This window comes from Dermacentor albipictus, chromosome 3, assembly GCF_038994185.2.
Source record: "Dermacentor albipictus isolate Rhodes 1998 colony chromosome 3, USDA_Dalb.pri_finalv2, whole genome shotgun sequence".
Taxonomy (NCBI): domain Eukaryota; kingdom Metazoa; phylum Arthropoda; class Arachnida; order Ixodida; family Ixodidae; genus Dermacentor; species Dermacentor albipictus.
Genome location: NC_091823.1, coordinates 118,784,610 through 118,801,684, shown reverse-complemented (window position 1 = coordinate 118,801,684; position 17,075 = coordinate 118,784,610). Strand labels below are relative to the sequence as shown.

The 17,075-nt window shown below is 49.3% G+C and overlaps 1 protein-coding gene across 19 annotated transcripts in view; it reads left to right on the top strand.

Annotated features, from left to right (window-relative positions):
• Positions 1–17,075, top strand: part of LOC135914190 (gastrula zinc finger protein XlCGF52.1-like) — a 200,387-nt gene that overhangs the window by 29,342 nt on the left and 153,970 nt on the right. For 5 of the 19 annotated variants that reach the window (XR_011512878.1, XR_011512879.1, XM_070535985.1 and 2 more), the window contains exon 3: positions 4,789–4,994. The exons of the other annotated variants lie outside the window; for them this stretch is intronic. The gene's annotated coding sequence lies outside the window, so the exon portion shown is untranslated. The remainder of the gene's footprint in view (positions 1–4,788; positions 4,995–17,075) is intronic. 19 annotated transcript variants of the gene reach the window in all.

Genomic DNA, 17,075 nt, shown 5'->3' with positions numbered 1-17,075 from the left:
CAGGGTTTCAGCAGTCTCATGATTAGCTATGGTGGTGACGCCGTAGCTGACCTCTTCGTTGTATTGTTTGATATTGCCTCGGAGGAACACATCTCCTTGCTGACGAGTTGATGACGAAGTCCCCAAGCCCGGCCACGTAGGTATTCTTGGTACTTGCAACAATAAAGTTCTGCTCATGGTAGAGCACAAAGCCAAGGACTGCAGCCAATTGTGTGCCAAGGTAAGTGCGTAAGGAGAAGTTAAGCTTACCTAATTGGAAAGTAGTTCCGAAAGCCAGGACAATCCGGGGCTTTAGGACTACAATGTCGTTCAGGTGGAATTTCGGAAGAGGCTTCAGTCTCCATGTTAGTTTGGCTTGCCCATTTTCTTGCGCGAGGCAGGAGATTGTGATGGTCGTGCAGCTTGGGTGGTGGCCGCCGCAATCTTGACCTTTTGTCGTTGGGGGCAACTCTCCACGAGAGGGAAAAATTTTTTGTTATGGGCGGGCTCCACTGGTGCCGAACCTTGGTCCCCAGCATGCGAAACTGTCGACTATGCCATTTCCCTGGCGTTGTAATCGCGTTGAGATGAAGAAGTGACCATCTTGGCAATAGGGGTGGCTTCCCCACTGCCAGGTGCTGGCTCAACCGTTCGACTTAGCGTCAGCACCACTAGGCGAAACAGGAACGGCGCTCTAACTTTGGGAAAAATTGGCCCACCTTGACAAATTAGATGTTTCCGTGGTCTGGGTGACTTGCTGGATCCAGAGGACACAAAATATGGCGAGGTCCGGTCGAATGGTCCGTGGCTGCGGTCAAAAATTAACAGAACCGATGTGTCGCGCGTCCGTTCACTTCGCACACTCCGTTGCCATGCTACGAGCCCGTGGGGCTGTGTTCGGTGGCGGGAGGTTCTCCAGCGCTGCTGGTCAGGGCATCTTTGAGCTAGCGGTTTGGCTGCAAGGGTGGTGAGGGGCATGTGTGTTGGTGGCCTGCTGCCGCAAAGAGGCGGTCGTGGTGGCGACACTGTTCCCCATTTGCTCCTGTGCTTGTCGGCGCATGATGTGCGGCTTGGAGCGACCGGAGCAAAAACTCTGGAGGGGGCTTGGGCCCCAGAGCCCGCCCCGTATTCGGCACCTATGCCTGGGGAGACCGAGGATGCTCCTTGCTGCACTTGTGTGCAGTCTCTCGAGCTGCTGTGTCCTGGCTGGAGAACCAGCGGCAGGACATAAACAGCAGGATGGATGTGACTGCAGCTTGGTTCATCCGCAGCACCCAATTGACAGTGCAGCCCCGGCCATACTGCTGCAGCTTGCTCACTGCCCCCTGAACTCTGTGGACTTTGGTAGTGACAGTCTCAGCAGCAGGAGTCCAAGAGAGCCAGTGATAGATGATTAGGCCCAAATGGGTGACCTCCCGCTTCCATGGGATGGTGGAGTCTGCAATCCGCAGCTGCTTGACGTAGTGGCGTGCTGAGGACAACGGGTGTTCCAGTGGTATCTTTGCCTCTGTCTTTGCCTAGGACAGAGAGGCCAGTGCTACTGACGAAAGAGATGACTGCTTCTAGGGCCCTCTGCGGTGAGCCCCGGATGGCAGCGATGCTTCTCCTAGGTCCTCGAACCCACAGCACCACGTCATATGCATAGAGGGTGTCTGCCAAGTAGTGCTGCCGCGAGTCCTGCCAGAGCCAGGTTGTAGTGGAAGCTCAGCACCAATCTCTTCGGCACACCACAAGTGATGGCAGGCCAATCGCTGAACACCTTGCCAACACACACCCTGAAATGGCCATGGTGAGCCGTGGTTAGAGTGGACGACCCTGTCCATCATGAGCAGCAGGGGGGATAAAGGGCACCTCTGGATGTAACAAGCATGTGAGGCCCCTCGGGCATAATCTTCGTTGGCCTGCCAGGCTTGGTGGCCTGCCAAGCTCGGTAGGCAACATTGGTCACTGCACTGCAATAAACACCGACGAGCACAGCTGCTCGGCGGTCAGTCATCGTTCGTCACCACCACACTGCGGAGCATCCGTCTAACGGAGGGTGCCTCGAGCCCTCCAATGTTCATGACACTCGATCGTGACACTGCCTTAGTCCCTTGTTGATATCAACTTTCTCCTCGCTCCTCATCCCTTCCCAGTCAATGCAAATGGTATTTTCTAGGTAAATCTCTCTCAAAATCTGTAGACAATCATCATCTAAGCCTTCCACTTCCAGAATATCCCGCAAAATGTTGCGGTCTACGTTGTCATACACTCCTGTAAGGCCACATATAATGGCCTGCTTTCTACTCTTGATATTTCAATACACTGAGTAAGAACAAAGAAGTTGTCATCCAAAAGCCTACCTATTCGGAAGCCATTTTGAAGTTTTCCCAAAATGCCATTATCTCTGCCCATGTTTGCAGCTTTAATTTGATTGCCTGCATTGCTAGCCTGTATATTACTGATTAGGAATTGTCAATGGTCTATACGAGTGAATTCTATCTTTCTCGCCCTCACCTTTATGAATTAAATTCATTCTACTTTGCTTCCAACTGTCTAGTATTCGTTTATCTTTTAAAGTTTCTTTTGCTGCTTTCACCAGAGCTTCCTTACTTTTTGGTCCCAGTTCATTAATCAGCCTAATGGGAACCTCGTCTAGCCCTGTGGCTGTGCGCTTAGGAGTTTTCTCTTCGGCTTTCTTCCGGTTGAAATTTGTCAGCACCAGCTCCTTTTCCATCTGGTTCTCTTTCATGTTCTTTTTTTCTTCAAATACAACCTCGTCATTGCCTTGGAAAGGTTTTTGGCTGTTATTTTTAGGGTGTAATTTAATGCCGCTTCCCCTTCCACTTTGTTTGTTTGCATTTTCGTCTAGGTTATGTTGTGTTGTTGACTTCCTGCCTAATAATTTTATGTGCTTCCAAAATATTCCAGGTGCGGCTTTCTTTTTCTCATGTATTTCTAACAACCGACATTCACTTTCACCTTTTATCTTTGCTTGCACCAGTATTTGAGCGTTAGACTTTTTCTTCCGGTATAATTCCCATTTACTGGCAACTTCATCCTGTGGCAACTGCGCCTTCTTTGCCTGCCTGTGCTCGTGGGAGGCTTTCTGTTGTTCGGCGATAGCTTCTCGTATCTCCCTGTTCCGACAGCTTTTCTGTTTCTTTTTTCCTTTCCAACAAACATGCTTCCCTTTCTGTATTTCTGTCATTATTACACTTAGAAGCTCACTCTATTCCCATTCTTTACTTGGCCATTTGCAAAGTTCTTTCTTGACTCTAGTGACTATATTTGTTATTTTTTCAGCATTCAAATTTGGACTGGCCATTTTGCACTCCTTGCTCTCTTTCCAAACTACATATCCCACATTCAATATGATACGTTTATGGTCACTCCCTATGCTGCTATACCCTTCCTCATCAATGACCATTTCTCTCAACTTATCGTGAATTCCTTCTGTCATCAAACAGTAATCAATGGTTGATTACCGGCTTCCCACTTCCCACGTGATCTGCCCTTCACACTTAGGCCCTGTATTCACTATAACGAGATTGCGTTGCTCACAAAGGTCTATCATTGTCTTCCCGTTGTTGGTATAGTCATCTAAATCCTGTATGTGAGCATTCATGTCACCTAATAGGAGAATCTCAGCATCATTCCCGAAACCCTTAATATCAGCACTTATGCATCCCACTAACTCTTTATTCTTCTCTGCATAATTATTTCCCGTCCACAAATAGGTAATGCTCAGTCAAGTTTTTTCCCACTCATTGTACCTTATAACCAAAGATGCTCTTGACATATTGAATTTACTCTTTTCTATTTCGCTCCCTGATGGATGAGCATTCCGACTCCCCCTCCCTGTTTTTCAGACTTAGTTCTATTACACCCTTCCCAAACATAATTTTCAATCACTGGCGGCTCTTCCGAGTCCCTAAGGTGTGTTTCTGTAACTGCATACACCCCTAGTTCTCTATTTAACTGCTCCTCAATTTATGCCCACTTTAACTTTTTTCTGCCGCCCTGCATGTTTATTGTAGCCTATTGTATGGCGAGCTCTCTCTTGCTTTCCTCCTTTTTCTTTTATTGACGGTGATGCTGTTCTGAGGTTCCCTTAGGGGACCTTCTTCATTACTACCTACTCTGGCCTCCTGAGCGCCCGTGGGTTCCCTAAAAAAGCAACAGCACGACCAGCAAGTCGCCAGCCCACTCCTCGTTGTGACTTCGGGGATAGAGGACGAAAGACGGACTCTTTCGGCAGACGAAGAAGAAACGAAACTTAGTACAATATTTACAAATAGTAGATGATAGTAGGCATGTGCGGTAATCGGTTTTTCACTTCGAAGCGAATACGATGTGAATACGAAGTGAATAGTCATCGAATTTGAATAATTTTGAAGGGAAACGAATAGTTTCGAATCGAAGCGAATATTTGGGATCCCTGTACACAACAAAAAAAAATTGATGGAGGGAAGTACATAATGTTGTTACAATGATCTCTGCTGGCTGTTTTATCAAGTATATTTTCCAAATCATTATAAATGTGAGGCAATGAGAAACAGACGTGAGGCACGAGATCTTTTCATTTTTCAGTTTATTTAGACCACTGTGCAATGCTCATCCAGCCTTTTATCCTAGTGTATGTTGCTATCTATAAACACTTAATTGCTCAACATGCTCGGGGAGAAGGTGCTCTCTTCTAGTAGTGACATTTCCTGTTGACAAGAACGACCTCTCTTTTGACACTTGGGTTGCTGGCACTGACAGGTATAACTGAGCGAGCTTGGACTGTGACGGGTACTTGACTTTGCCGAAATTTTTCCGCCACAGGAAAGGATTCTCCAAGTGGGGCCGTACAGGTGCATGGACGTACTCCTCCACCTCCTCCATCAGTCTCAGGGAACCAGTGCTTGAAGTGGTGTTGGAGGCCAATGTTCCAAAAGCATTCCACACATCACTAGAGATACCTTGTGCAGGTGCACTGGACTCTTCCCTGTCTCTCCCCTGAGGCAGGCTCTTCTCCACAGCTGAGCACAGTAGGTTTTTCAGCCACCCTTTCTCACTTATGGAGTCGTAACAGACTGCTTTAAATCGGGGGTCCAATGCCATGCTCAAGGTATGTCACCTTCAATTTTATATCCACAAAGCTGGACTTCATGCTATGAAGGAGGCTTCCTGCAAATGCAGGCTCCTCCACACAACTCTACTGAGTAAGCAGATGCTGCATGGAACGCACCAGTGGCACCACTTGCGAAAGAGTTGGGTGCTTTTCGGAGCAAGATTTTCTTGTTGTATCATCAACACATTTTAGCACTGATGTGACGGATGCCATCAGATGCCATTCACTTGAAGTTAGGTTTTCCAATGTGTTCTGTTCTGAAGGGTTCAAGGAAATTGGCACACGGAGCTTTAACCCTTAAAAGCCCATAGTGCTTCTACTATGAAAAAATTGGCTAAACATTTCAGAAACAATCTTTATTAGTCTCTCAAGCCATCTTCAAGCAAAAGAATGCATCAGCTTGTATGCGGTGGGAAACACAGCTATGGGAATATTCTTCCCTGTGGGCTATGAGGGCTGTCCTACTTATGGTGAAACTTCATGAAGCAGGGAACAACGCAGAGGTGAACCTTGCACGTTGAACAGATGATCGTTGACCTTTTGTCATTCTTGGCAGTGGAACAATACCTGCAGCGCTTGTACGATGTTGCCTCTTCTGGGAAGTGGGGTGTGGCGGCAAAGCGAGTTTCATCTGGCACGCCAAGATTTTTTTCAGGCTTTTTGATGGAAGGTCGTCGTGGCGCAAGGGCAGCTGATCTTTTCCTGCTTGTGTAGCCGTTGACAAGCTGCCTTGACAGCCTTATTAGGAAGTGTATGGGGTCATTGCAACCAACATTTGACAGACGGTACAGCACATAGCTGTTTACAAGAGCGCAGTCAAGAATGAAATAAAAGAGATGCATCCACCACTTTCGAGACTTTCTGCTGACCGTGTAGTACTCCCTCAGCTGGTCAAAGCGGTCTACTCCACGCATGTATTTCGTGTACTCGACTATAGCAAGAGGACACTGCAGGTCAATTTTAGTGCCATCCTTTGCTTTCTTAGAGACATTCACTGTGTGCGAGGGATTGTGGGCAGTCGTGAGCATGTTCACAAGCCTCTTGTCTTGCCACTGTAGGGCTGCCACATTCCCTTTTACACGAAAGGTGTGATCCCCTTCTTTCATCTTCTTCTTGTTCTTGAGAATATCGGGAAGCCCTTTCCTTTGCTGTTGCACTGTGGCAACTGAATAGATACCTTCTTCGAAGAGGTTCTGGAGCAGTTCTGGCGACGAAAAGAAGTTGTCGAACACAAGACACTCGGTTTGTGCCAGTTCCTCAGTGAAGTTCTTTACCACACGAGTGCCTAAGCCGCTTCCATCACTCTCTTTTCCGGTATAAACGTCAAACTGGATCACAAAACCAGTAGTGGCATCTGCGCGCACCCAGACTTTGAAGCCGTGCTTGATGGGTTTTAGAGGCATATACTTCTTGAAGGACTTCCTCCCCTTGAAACGAACCATGCTCTCGTCAATTCAGTAGCAGGAAGATGGTTGGTAGCACTCTCCAAATTTGCTCATTACTGACGTCATAAGCAACCGTATCTTGTGCAATGGGTCATGACCTGGCTCATCTTTTGGCACCGACCTTGTGTTGTCATTAGCATGGAGAGCCCGTAAAAGCATAAAAAATTGGGATTTGGCATGATGCAATTGATCGCAGGTATGGTGAGGTCGCTGTCGGTACACCAGTAATCCCTTCGGTTCTCGAGCTTGTGAAAACCCATCTTTATTATCATACGTAGAACTGCACGCATCTCTTCGATTGTTGTGTCTTTCCACCTTTTTAACTTTTCTTGTTTTGCAAACAAGTTGGTTTCACGCACAAGAATTTCCTCAGCTTCACCAAACAGTGCCTCGAAAACCTGCAGAGGTGTGCACGTCTCGGGGAGCTTTGACGACGCTGGCGGAAGTGACGAAAATTTCGGAATGCTTTTTTCATGCGGAAGAGAGCGCATGCCCCAATCTTCATCATCACTTTCATGTTGTGCAACGCTATCGCAGGTCGAGTTGGCATCTGAGGAGTTGATACAAGCTGCAATGCTGTCGTCTAGATCTTTCGATCGGGTAACAACTGCTGCTCGCTCATCAACATCATCATCTTCTTCACTATCCGTCGAGTGGTCTACATCGTCAGGAAGTGAAAAAAACAGATCTAAAGCCTCTTCTGCAGTCAGACGTCCGGCCATCTGGAGGCAGAGAAAAGATAGGGAAACTGGCCTGAGTTTCCGTGCAAAGCCCGTAAGGAAATATGTTCCCACATGACAGGCCTTATTCACACCACACTTTTCTCACAAGACAGCTTGAACAAGGCTCTAAAACACTATAATACATTAAAGGAGACTTCAAAATATCGATTGTATATAATTTACTTACTTCACTGGCAGTAGGGGACACAGCATCCGTAATTTGATCTCCTCGTGGCGATCGACGCGCGCCAGAGCACTCGGAACGAAAAAAACGCGCCAAGTTCCAGAAAATGTGCAGTGGCACCTAGCGGGTCGCAAAAGAAACCATTCTTTTTTTTTAGCTATGTTTCCAAGACCTTACACTAGAGGGCGCCACAATATTGTAAGCGAAGTCGCATGCCTGTGGCAAGCATAAGCATTTGAATGAAGTGGGAAATATATTCCCTGCGGGCGCTTAAGGGTTAAAAGGCGAGACATAATTTCATAGTCACTGTTTCATCGCGTCGCAACATCCTGAATCACTTCAAGGCGCTCTAAGCCCATGCTAACTGAACCTCTCTGAGGCGGCTCCTGGCCTTGAAACTCCTCTTGTAGTGCCCTACAATTGCTCAGGCCTTGACACACAGCTACTCAAACTTCTGAGTGTCCTTCTTCGCACACTGTATGCACAATTGTAATGTACGCGTGAAGCATTCTACACTTGTCCATCCCGTTCGCGATACGGCACCCAAGAAGTTTGTGGCATTGTCAGTGACAATGAAAACTGAAACATCTTGAGGAAGTCTCCACTCCTTTGACGAGTCAAGGAGGATGCACTTCAAGTTGTCAGATGTATGGCCTTCGAGCATGGGCCGGCATGCAAGGTGATAATTGTGAAGCTAGAACTGTTTATCAACAAGGTGGCATTTAAATGAGACATAGCTATCCCTGGGCCTAGGCGTCCACCCATCGGTCATCCCCGCAGTAGCATGGGGTCCTGTCGGTAAAGTGATTGCACAACTCGCTTTTGATCCGTTTTTCTTCTTTGGTGTAAAGTTTTGGCACGACACTCCGAGAAAACGTAGTCCTCGATGGGACCTTGTGCGCGGCCACTGCAATGTGCATCAAAGACGAAAAGCCTGGCTTCTCAACGATAGAATAAGAGTGCAAGCTAGTGGCCAGGAACTGCGCAACCTTCATTGTTACCATTTTCGCGCGCTGACTGTCACCTATCAGCGTCGGCTAAAGTAGCTACAGCTAGCAGCACTTGCGTCCGCCTTGTTGGTACCCGTCGTCTCTTTCGGGCCCGCAGGCTTTTTTGAGCGTTCGGCAGCACGGAGCTTCTCGAACTGCTTAAATAAATCAGGGTGACGCTAGGGGATTGACGAGGGTGGTTGTAGTGCCCGTGGGTGTCTTAAGGCGCGTCTTGCACGTGCGGCATGTCGCGTCACTGGCTCTGCAACCGAAGAACTCCCAGATAGCACTTTGGAACACCCGCTGCGCCGATTCGTCCATTGTTTGGCTACTTCGGCTATGCGTGCAATTGAGTAAAAAGAACAACTAAATCGTGACTGAAGTTGATAACTTGAAGCGACATACACATCCGGCAATCACGTTTGCAAGCACAAGCCTAAAAAAATGCTATAGAAAGCACATGGTTGCTTCACTGAATACCTACTACCGCTTGGACAAACTTTTTTTTGAAGATTAGTTGATGTTAAGGCGGTTTATATTATATCTTACAATTACAAGGTATAATATATGCTTTTATGTAGATGAATACCTATGGATATTGTGATGACGTTACAGTTACATTATATTTAGTGCCTAAACATGCAGTAGAAAACACTTTAAAACTTCCGAAAAGCCATCGTTATCGTTATCAATATTGTTTACGTTCATGAATTCGTATGCTCGGTCCAAAGCTCGGTCACAGCCATGGTGACGGCCTTGTTTCCTTCGAGTGGTCGTGGCTCCGTCAGCAAAGTGGCATGAAAATGCTCTACCCAGGGTAGATATAGAATGACAAACTTGCAAAAAAACTACGCGTACCGGTATTCTTAAACACAGAAAAACTTCGAAAATATTCGAAGTTTTCGAATAGTGCTATTCGATGCACCAGGAACGGAGGCAGATGGAATGGGAGATGCAGAGGCAAGAGCACTTATCTGGGTTTCCAGTTTGGCGATATGTTGATGAAGGGCGGTGGCTTCTTTTCAGGCTGCTGTAGCTTCTGCTTTGGTCGCCGCTGCCTCCTCCTGGGATTTCTCAAGGGCGTGTTGTAGATTGGGAGTCGCTGTCCTGGATGTCATGTGCTTGTGAGAAGAGAGGGGAGTGTCCCAGGCTTCAACGGCGCTGTCCAGGCTTGCTTGTGTTGGTTGGGCGACAGCTGGGGAAAATTGTCCCCAGATGTGACCAGTTCTTGATGCTGCGTTTGTGGGTGGCTCGGCTGTTTCCGTTTATGGCAAAGGTTTCATCCCTTGCATGATCCTGTGCCGGTATGTTGAGGGCCCTTGCACAGAATGCACTTAGGCATGCAAGGAGGTTCATGTTGTGGATGTTGTGTTCCACAGCGGGGGCAAAGATTCGTCTTGGGGCTTGGGAACATGTCATGACGGTAACCCGGTTGTCTGCAATTTGTACAGGCATCCTGACTGCCGCGGTAGGGGATGCAGCGGTGGATGGCTCCCATGTATTTGATGGAGTTCGGGACTGCGCTTCTGTCGAAGGTGATTAGGATGGAGTGCGTCTTTCCCATGCGTCGGGCTGCTAATATGGTGTGCTCTGGATTTCTTCTGACCAGGTCTTGGTAGAGTTGCATTGGGGTCTCGTCGTCATAGGCGTTTTGTGATGACTCCTGTGGTAGCCCCAGGTGGGGGTGCCACATAAGCTGCGCACGGGTAGGTTCGGTCACCAATGGTGAGGGAGGTGTTTGATGAGATGGCGGAGTTTTGAGCCGACGCGCTGCACCAACGCAGGGCCAAGGTAGTCCTTCGTAAGTATGCACAGTGCCATGCGCGAGTCCAAAAGGATCGTGGCAGAAACGACACCGCACTGCTGTAGCAGTGGCGGCTTTGGCACTGGTAATAAGTGCATGGAGCACTCGTGATGTTGCAACCGAGTTGTAAACTCAAAGCGAATGTTGCGTTGTGCAACCACGACCTCGGGCGAGCGGAGAGAGTGCGGTGCCAGCCGCCTTCTGAGAGTCCTTGCAGAGCTGTGAGACAGCCTTGTTAAAGTTGACCCAGCAGTCGATGTTGAGGCCGAGATAGGGCACTTTTCTCTGTTACGTGAGGGGGCTTCCACGCAGCACGAGAAAAGGCACGCACAAGCACGGGGATGTACTAACAGCACCTCAGTTTTTGATGCTGAGAACTAGAGACCTATGCTAGTGAGGTAATCATCGACGGTGTTCGTTGCCAACTGCAGGTATTCTTGCATTTGAAAGCCAAGGTCTGTGGGCCTGCAAGCAAACAGTGCAATGTCATCGACGCAGATCGCCACACGGACTTCGTGGGCTGTCATCTTCGGGATGTAGTCAGGTACTCTTGCGAGAGCTAAGTTAACAAGAAACGGGCTGATCACACTACCTTGGGCAACGCCGGAGGTCACACTGCAGGGGGCACTGAGCGCATTGCCAAGTCGCACTCTGAGCGTGCGGTCGCTGAGAAAGGCCGCGACATAGTGAAAGAGGCGGCTGGTGACACATAGCTCACGAAGGGCTTGAATGATCATGCTGTGAGGAAGACCGTCAAATGCACGTTGCAAATCAAGCAGCACAAGATATCTGGCTTTGTGGCGACTTGCTGCGTCTTCGAGCATAGCCATGACGTCTGCGAGCCAGTCAGCTGCTGAGCGCAGTCACCAGTAACCACTCTGTTCCGAAGCGAAAGCATCAAGGATGGATGCAATCCACTCAAGGCGGTGCAAAGCCATGGCCTCCAGTGTTTTGCCGGCTACCGAAGTAAGCGACACTGGGCGATAGGAACCAAGCGTGCCAAGCGTGCAGGAGCTTTTGCTTCCTATTATCCCCAACTTCTGCGCGGACTTTATTTCGATGCCCCAGTTCGATGCAGCTTTATTTCGATGCACCAGCTCCAATACGGGGTCGGAGCTAGTGGTTCTCATGTTTACATTCAGGTAATTACAGGGTTACTAAGAATGTCATACCATCATTGCATGATTATGCAGAAGCATAGTGCTGTTATTAAAGTGGATTAAAGGTCAAGGAAACGAAGAGTTTGCAGCAGGATCCATTTAGGGCTTATGGTGTTTTAAAGGTACAGTGCCTGCAATTTTTCTGCAGGAGCTTTGCCAAGACTTTCGGGGGCTTAATTTCTCGAAGCCTGCACATTGCTTGCTCTTCACCAGATTCTTCAATGTGATTATCACTGCAGTTCTGCCACTGAACGTCATTGGGTACTTGTTCATCATCATTATCATCATCATCTGGCTCTACATCACCATACTCGATGCACAAATTGTGGAGAATGCAGCAGCTTATGGTGAACTTGAGCTGGTGAATAGTGCGGAGCTCAAGATACATCATCTGTCTGAAGCACTTTTTGAGGGTGCTAAACGCATTTTCGATGAGCACTCTTGTGGCTGAAAACGCATAATTAAATTCTTTTTGCTGTTGTGTCAACGCACCATAATCTCTGTAGGGTGGCAACAGGTATTCCCGCAGTGGATATGCTGCGTCTCTTAAAAGACGGAAGGACCCCTGACATACTGCAAAGACCTTCTTTGATAGTGGCGACAAGCTGAACACATGGGAATCATGCATTTTTCTTGAGCTTCCAATGAATATATCCAGGAAGCGCCTTTTTCCATCGCAGACAGCTTGTAGTGTCAGTGAAAGGTAGTGGTGCCTGTTACAATATGTTGAAGCAACCTTGTCCGGGCACTGTATCCTGATGTAGGACCCATCTATGCTACCAATAGCATCAGGCATTCCAGACACCTGCAAACAAGTCATACACTTGTATTGAGTGATATCATCCATGTCTGAGCAGAAAATGAGCTTTTTCAAGGAGTTTTAACAGGAAAGACTGGTCTGATACCCATTAACAGCATACCCATCATGACGCAGCACCATTTATTTTCAGTTAAAGAAACAAAATGCAAACAAAATGCAAATTTGAGAAGTACTGAAGGTAGCATACACTGTCGTGCACACAACGTATTACATGTTTTTTACTATCCACTTCTCTTTTTACTATAACAGAATGGGAGAAAAAAGAAAACAAAGCCTGTGCATGTTTTTCCCTTAAGCGAGTTGAAGCACGTAATAAGAATTTACTTGCAAAAGCAGACACGGTCTAGATTGCACCGTACACCCGGAAATCTGAACAGAAATCTACTGTTGTGGGTGATGACAAAGCATGCAGCATCATTCCTATGCAAGGAATTGGCTGTGATACCAGGAGATACTTTTAAATCTAATGTTTCCACAGCCCCTGGCAGAAATTCTGAGCGTTATCATCACAAGCTATCATATTTTCATGAAGGTCCAGCATAGTGCGTTATAGAGCTTGAAATAGCAAACAATAAAATGTGCACAGTGATGTTGCGATATCATTAATGAAACTTGGCTGGCCGATATTCATTGTTCCTTATAGGGAAAGAAAATCAAAACAAACCTTCCCAAAACTTCTAGTGAGGTTCTCCAGGTCAGCAGGAAACTTTATCAACGATGGTTCCAGAGTCAGGACAAAGTGCACTTCTCTATGGAGGATTCGGTGAACAGAGCTTTCTGACAAGTCGAACCGGCTTGCCTCGTTTCTCATGCAGGTTTTGTTAGCCGCGTACCTGCGCAGTAGGATTACATGCATCCGAAAAAGCAGCTTCAGACTATACTGCAAGCAACGAGCTCATAGTCAAATGCATTTTTATGCAGGCATCCGACGCCCTCGGGTCGATTTATCATTGTTCCTTTGGCAGGTACATAGAAAAAATGGTGAGAACTAACCAGATAAAAGAGAAGGTATGCATTTCCGCAGATTTCACTGGAACCCTTCCATGTCTGCTCGAAGGGCACACAGATGACAGCAAACTCAGCGATCAACTTTTCAGCCGCAGGTCGAGCTAGCCTGAAGTGCTTTCCGAACTGCACAAAAAAAAGAAGCAGAAACGAAAGCACCGCAACGTGTTAAACCTTGAGTGTGATGCTTTCCTTTGTTTTCTTTACCTCATCGTCCAAGTAGTGACGCACGATGTCGTCAATGAAGCCGACTACATTGGGCCTCTTCGCAGGAATGCGGAACATCCTCTCGAATTCCTGCTCGTAAGTGGCAGTTTCAGCGTTGCTGTCACTATCCGTCAAATCGCTCGTGTCGGAACTTGAGCTTTCCGACTCTGAGCTGTCGCTATTGAGTAGCAGAAGTAATGCTGCATGCTTCGCCGAACTAGCTGAGCCATTCATGTCATCCGCCATTACCACCACGACTCGCGAGTCATCACCGGTGGTGCCCTCCAGCAGACAAATGTGGTAAAGGAAATACGTCACGCAGAGTTCCGGTCCACTCTGCCGATATTGACGGAACATCTTTTTCTGTTCCTAGGAGTGACTCCCACTCTGAATCCACTCCGACTCTCCCATTGGAACACTTTACTCCCAGCCTCACTCTGTCATTGGAACAAACTTGCTCCGAAACGAGCAGAAAAACTTGTTCCAACTTCACCATTGGTATTCAACAATAGTCAAAGAGGCAGCCAGAGCTCACGAAGAGCTTGAATGATGGTGGTGTGAGGGAGACCATCAAGTGCACGTTGCACATCGAGCAGTATGAGATATCCGGCTTCGTAACGGCTTGCTGCGTCCTCGACATAGGCGACGACGTCCACGAGTGAGTCAGCTGTTGAGCGCAGTCGGCGAAAGCCGCTTTGTTGAGGAGCGAAAGCGTCGAGGGGGAAGGCAATCCACTCAAGGTGGCGTAAAGCCATGGCCTCCAGTGTTTTCCCGGCTACCGAAGTAAGCGACACTGGGCGATAGGAACTGATATTCGTGGCAACTTTTCCGCTCTTGAGAAGAGGGACTACAGTCGCCTCTTTCCAGTCGGTGGGAATGATGCCGCTGCGCCAGACACAGTTAAAGGCCTCGAGAAGTGAAGGGAGCTGCGTTGCATCTACGTTACTGAGCACCTGATTAGTCAGTCCGTCGGCACCAGGCGCGGAGCGTCGCTTCCGAGTGTCGAGAACAAGACACAGCTTACTGATGGTGAATTCGGCCGAACACAGCACTTCAGCATGCTCCAATATTGCGCTCGCAGGGAAATAGCATAGGGGAGCGAGGAGTTCAGCCACCTTGTGCGACGGTAGTTCGCGGGCTGCAGTTTCAGGGCACACAGACGGTGACGGCAGAGCGAACGAATCGGTGAAGGGTGCGGCAGATTGCTTGGCACTGACTCCCTGAGCCACCGCTATGAAGAGCGCAGGATGGCGGGGGATCTTGGGACGAAGGAGGGCAGCGAGAGTGCGCCAAGGGCGCGACTTGTCGCGAGTGTCCGCCAACGACATGCAGAGACTTTCCCAGCTCTGGTGGCGGTGCTGCCTGGCATGACGGCGGCACGCCGCATCCAGTGCATACGGAATCCAGTGCTCAATCTTGTCACTCTGGATGGCATGGCGTTCGGCGCGGCAGTGGACAGCGCGCAGGTTGAGCAATTTGATGTCGGAGGCCGGCATTCTAGCAGACACCGTGCACGACTTCGTCGCAGTGTCAACGCACCTCGAAACAGGCGTAAGAAAGTGTGTTCACAGGAGGGGGTGTGGTACACAGGGACCGGAACTGGGACCAGTCTGTGACGCGGTAGGTGCACGTCCTCTTGGGGCTAAGGCCGAGCGGGTCGAGAGAGATCGGATAGTGATCTGACCCCTGCGTGTCAGGACTGCAAACCCACTTGTAGTGGCAGCGTTCACTCACCAGTGACTCACCGTGCACTCCCCGACGCACTAAAGTGGGACTGCCGGTGTTTATGAGCTGCAGGCCAGAGGTAAGGGTCGAGTTCAGCAGGTCCCTGCCACTCGGCTCAGTGTGGGCGCTGCCCCACGCCGTGTAGCCCGCACACAACACAGTCACCATCGATGTGCGCAGTGAGGCTCTCAATGAAGGTCGTATCCCACCGTCGTGCGGGCTGCACATACACGCTGGCGACACAAGTGTCGGCCCCCCCAACGCGCATACTCACAGCCACACACTATGGAGGTGGGAACGATGTCGGCCACACAAATGACAGCTTGAGCAAGGCGCGGACGAACATAAACAGATGCGCGGGAGCGACAGTGTAGATGGAGCAGATCACAATCAGGGCAGTTTGTTGCAAGTCCTTAGCTCGCACGTGGTTGCACTGTGATACCCCACGTATCCCAGACGGTTGTACTCCCCGGTGCATATGTCTCCTCCAGTGCGAGCACGTCATACTCGTGCAGGAGAAGTTGCTCGGAGAGCTCGGCGTGTCGGCAGCGCAACGGGCACAAGTTCCATTGCAGGATGCGCGGCCGACGTTTTGTTGTGCGACTAGCCATGGTGAGCCAAGGCTTCTGAGTGGCCAGGGCCGCGGTACGCATTTGTCGCACCATGTCATCCACCTTCAGGGTTCTCTCAATGAGCACCCGTAGTGCTGCCTCGAGCGCCATGATCAGCGCGTCACTCGGATCACTGACAGGTGCAGCTGCAGGTCGCTGCGTTGGTTTTGCCCTGGTAGGCTCGGCGCTGCGGCTACGCAGGGCGTCACTTAAAGACAAGCCGGCCTGGACGTTCGTAGAAGGGCGAGGAGCAGTCTGCTGTTGCTGACAATGCTCGGATTGTGCGGCGCGAGCTTTAGCCAGTCGAGCACCTTTTTTTCATGTCATGGGCTGCTTGGACGATGCTGGCAGCACAGCTGCCTTCCTTTCGATTGCCACTGAGGGCAGCGTGGCTCAGTTGCCACATGACTGCCTTTACAGTTTATGCAATGCGGTCGCAGCGCAGTGCAGTCCTTCATTGCATGTCGCTCTCCACAGCGGAGGCAACGGGCATCGTCCGTGCAAGTCGCACCAGCATGTGCGAACGCGCGACAGCAGTCGCACTGAAGTGGGCGTGGCAACGGGGCTCGCACTATGTGGCGTTGCTTGGAGAGCATTACGTCTGTGCGCTCAACGTTACCAGCAAAGGTGACGCTCACGTTCGCGCCACTACGGGAGCAGGAGAGCCGGCCACAGGGGTTTCTATATTGTCCCTCAATGTGTCGACATCAAAAGATGTGTTGGCGTTATCTTTGGTGTGGACACATGAGTGCTTGCCCAGGGCTTACACCCTCACTGGGATGTCAGCGATGGGAGGCCACCACATTGCGGCGGAAGTTCACATCGACGCGTTTCACGTGTTCGATGCAGCACAGATGAGCGGCGATGGCATCTTTCTAGAGTGTGAGGAAGTTCGTTTTTCAGCCTAGGGGGCGGTACACAACGATGTCGGCAGCATTGTCAGGGGCTGTGTTGATGTCCAGGAAGGAAGGAACGCTTGATGGTTGGAGGAAAAGGGCTCACAACCACTGGACACAAGGTCTGACGTGGGCCGGTGCTCGCTCCTCGGCTGCGGTGCACTGTGCCTTCACCATTTTGCTTAGTACGGCCTAAAACAGTGTGCTGTCAACTTAGCTAAATACAGTGACCTTGTGGTCTAAGGACCACATATATGAGAATGGTATAAGAAGCACATATAATTAGTGGATATACGCTAGTTTCAACATTTCTTTTGCCTTTGAAGTAACAGTTGAACGTTTTTAGATGTATAAGGGTTCCTAAAAACAGCGACAACAGTGTCCGCACGTCATCGACATCAACGCTTGCGCGTGCAGTGCAATGCAGTGC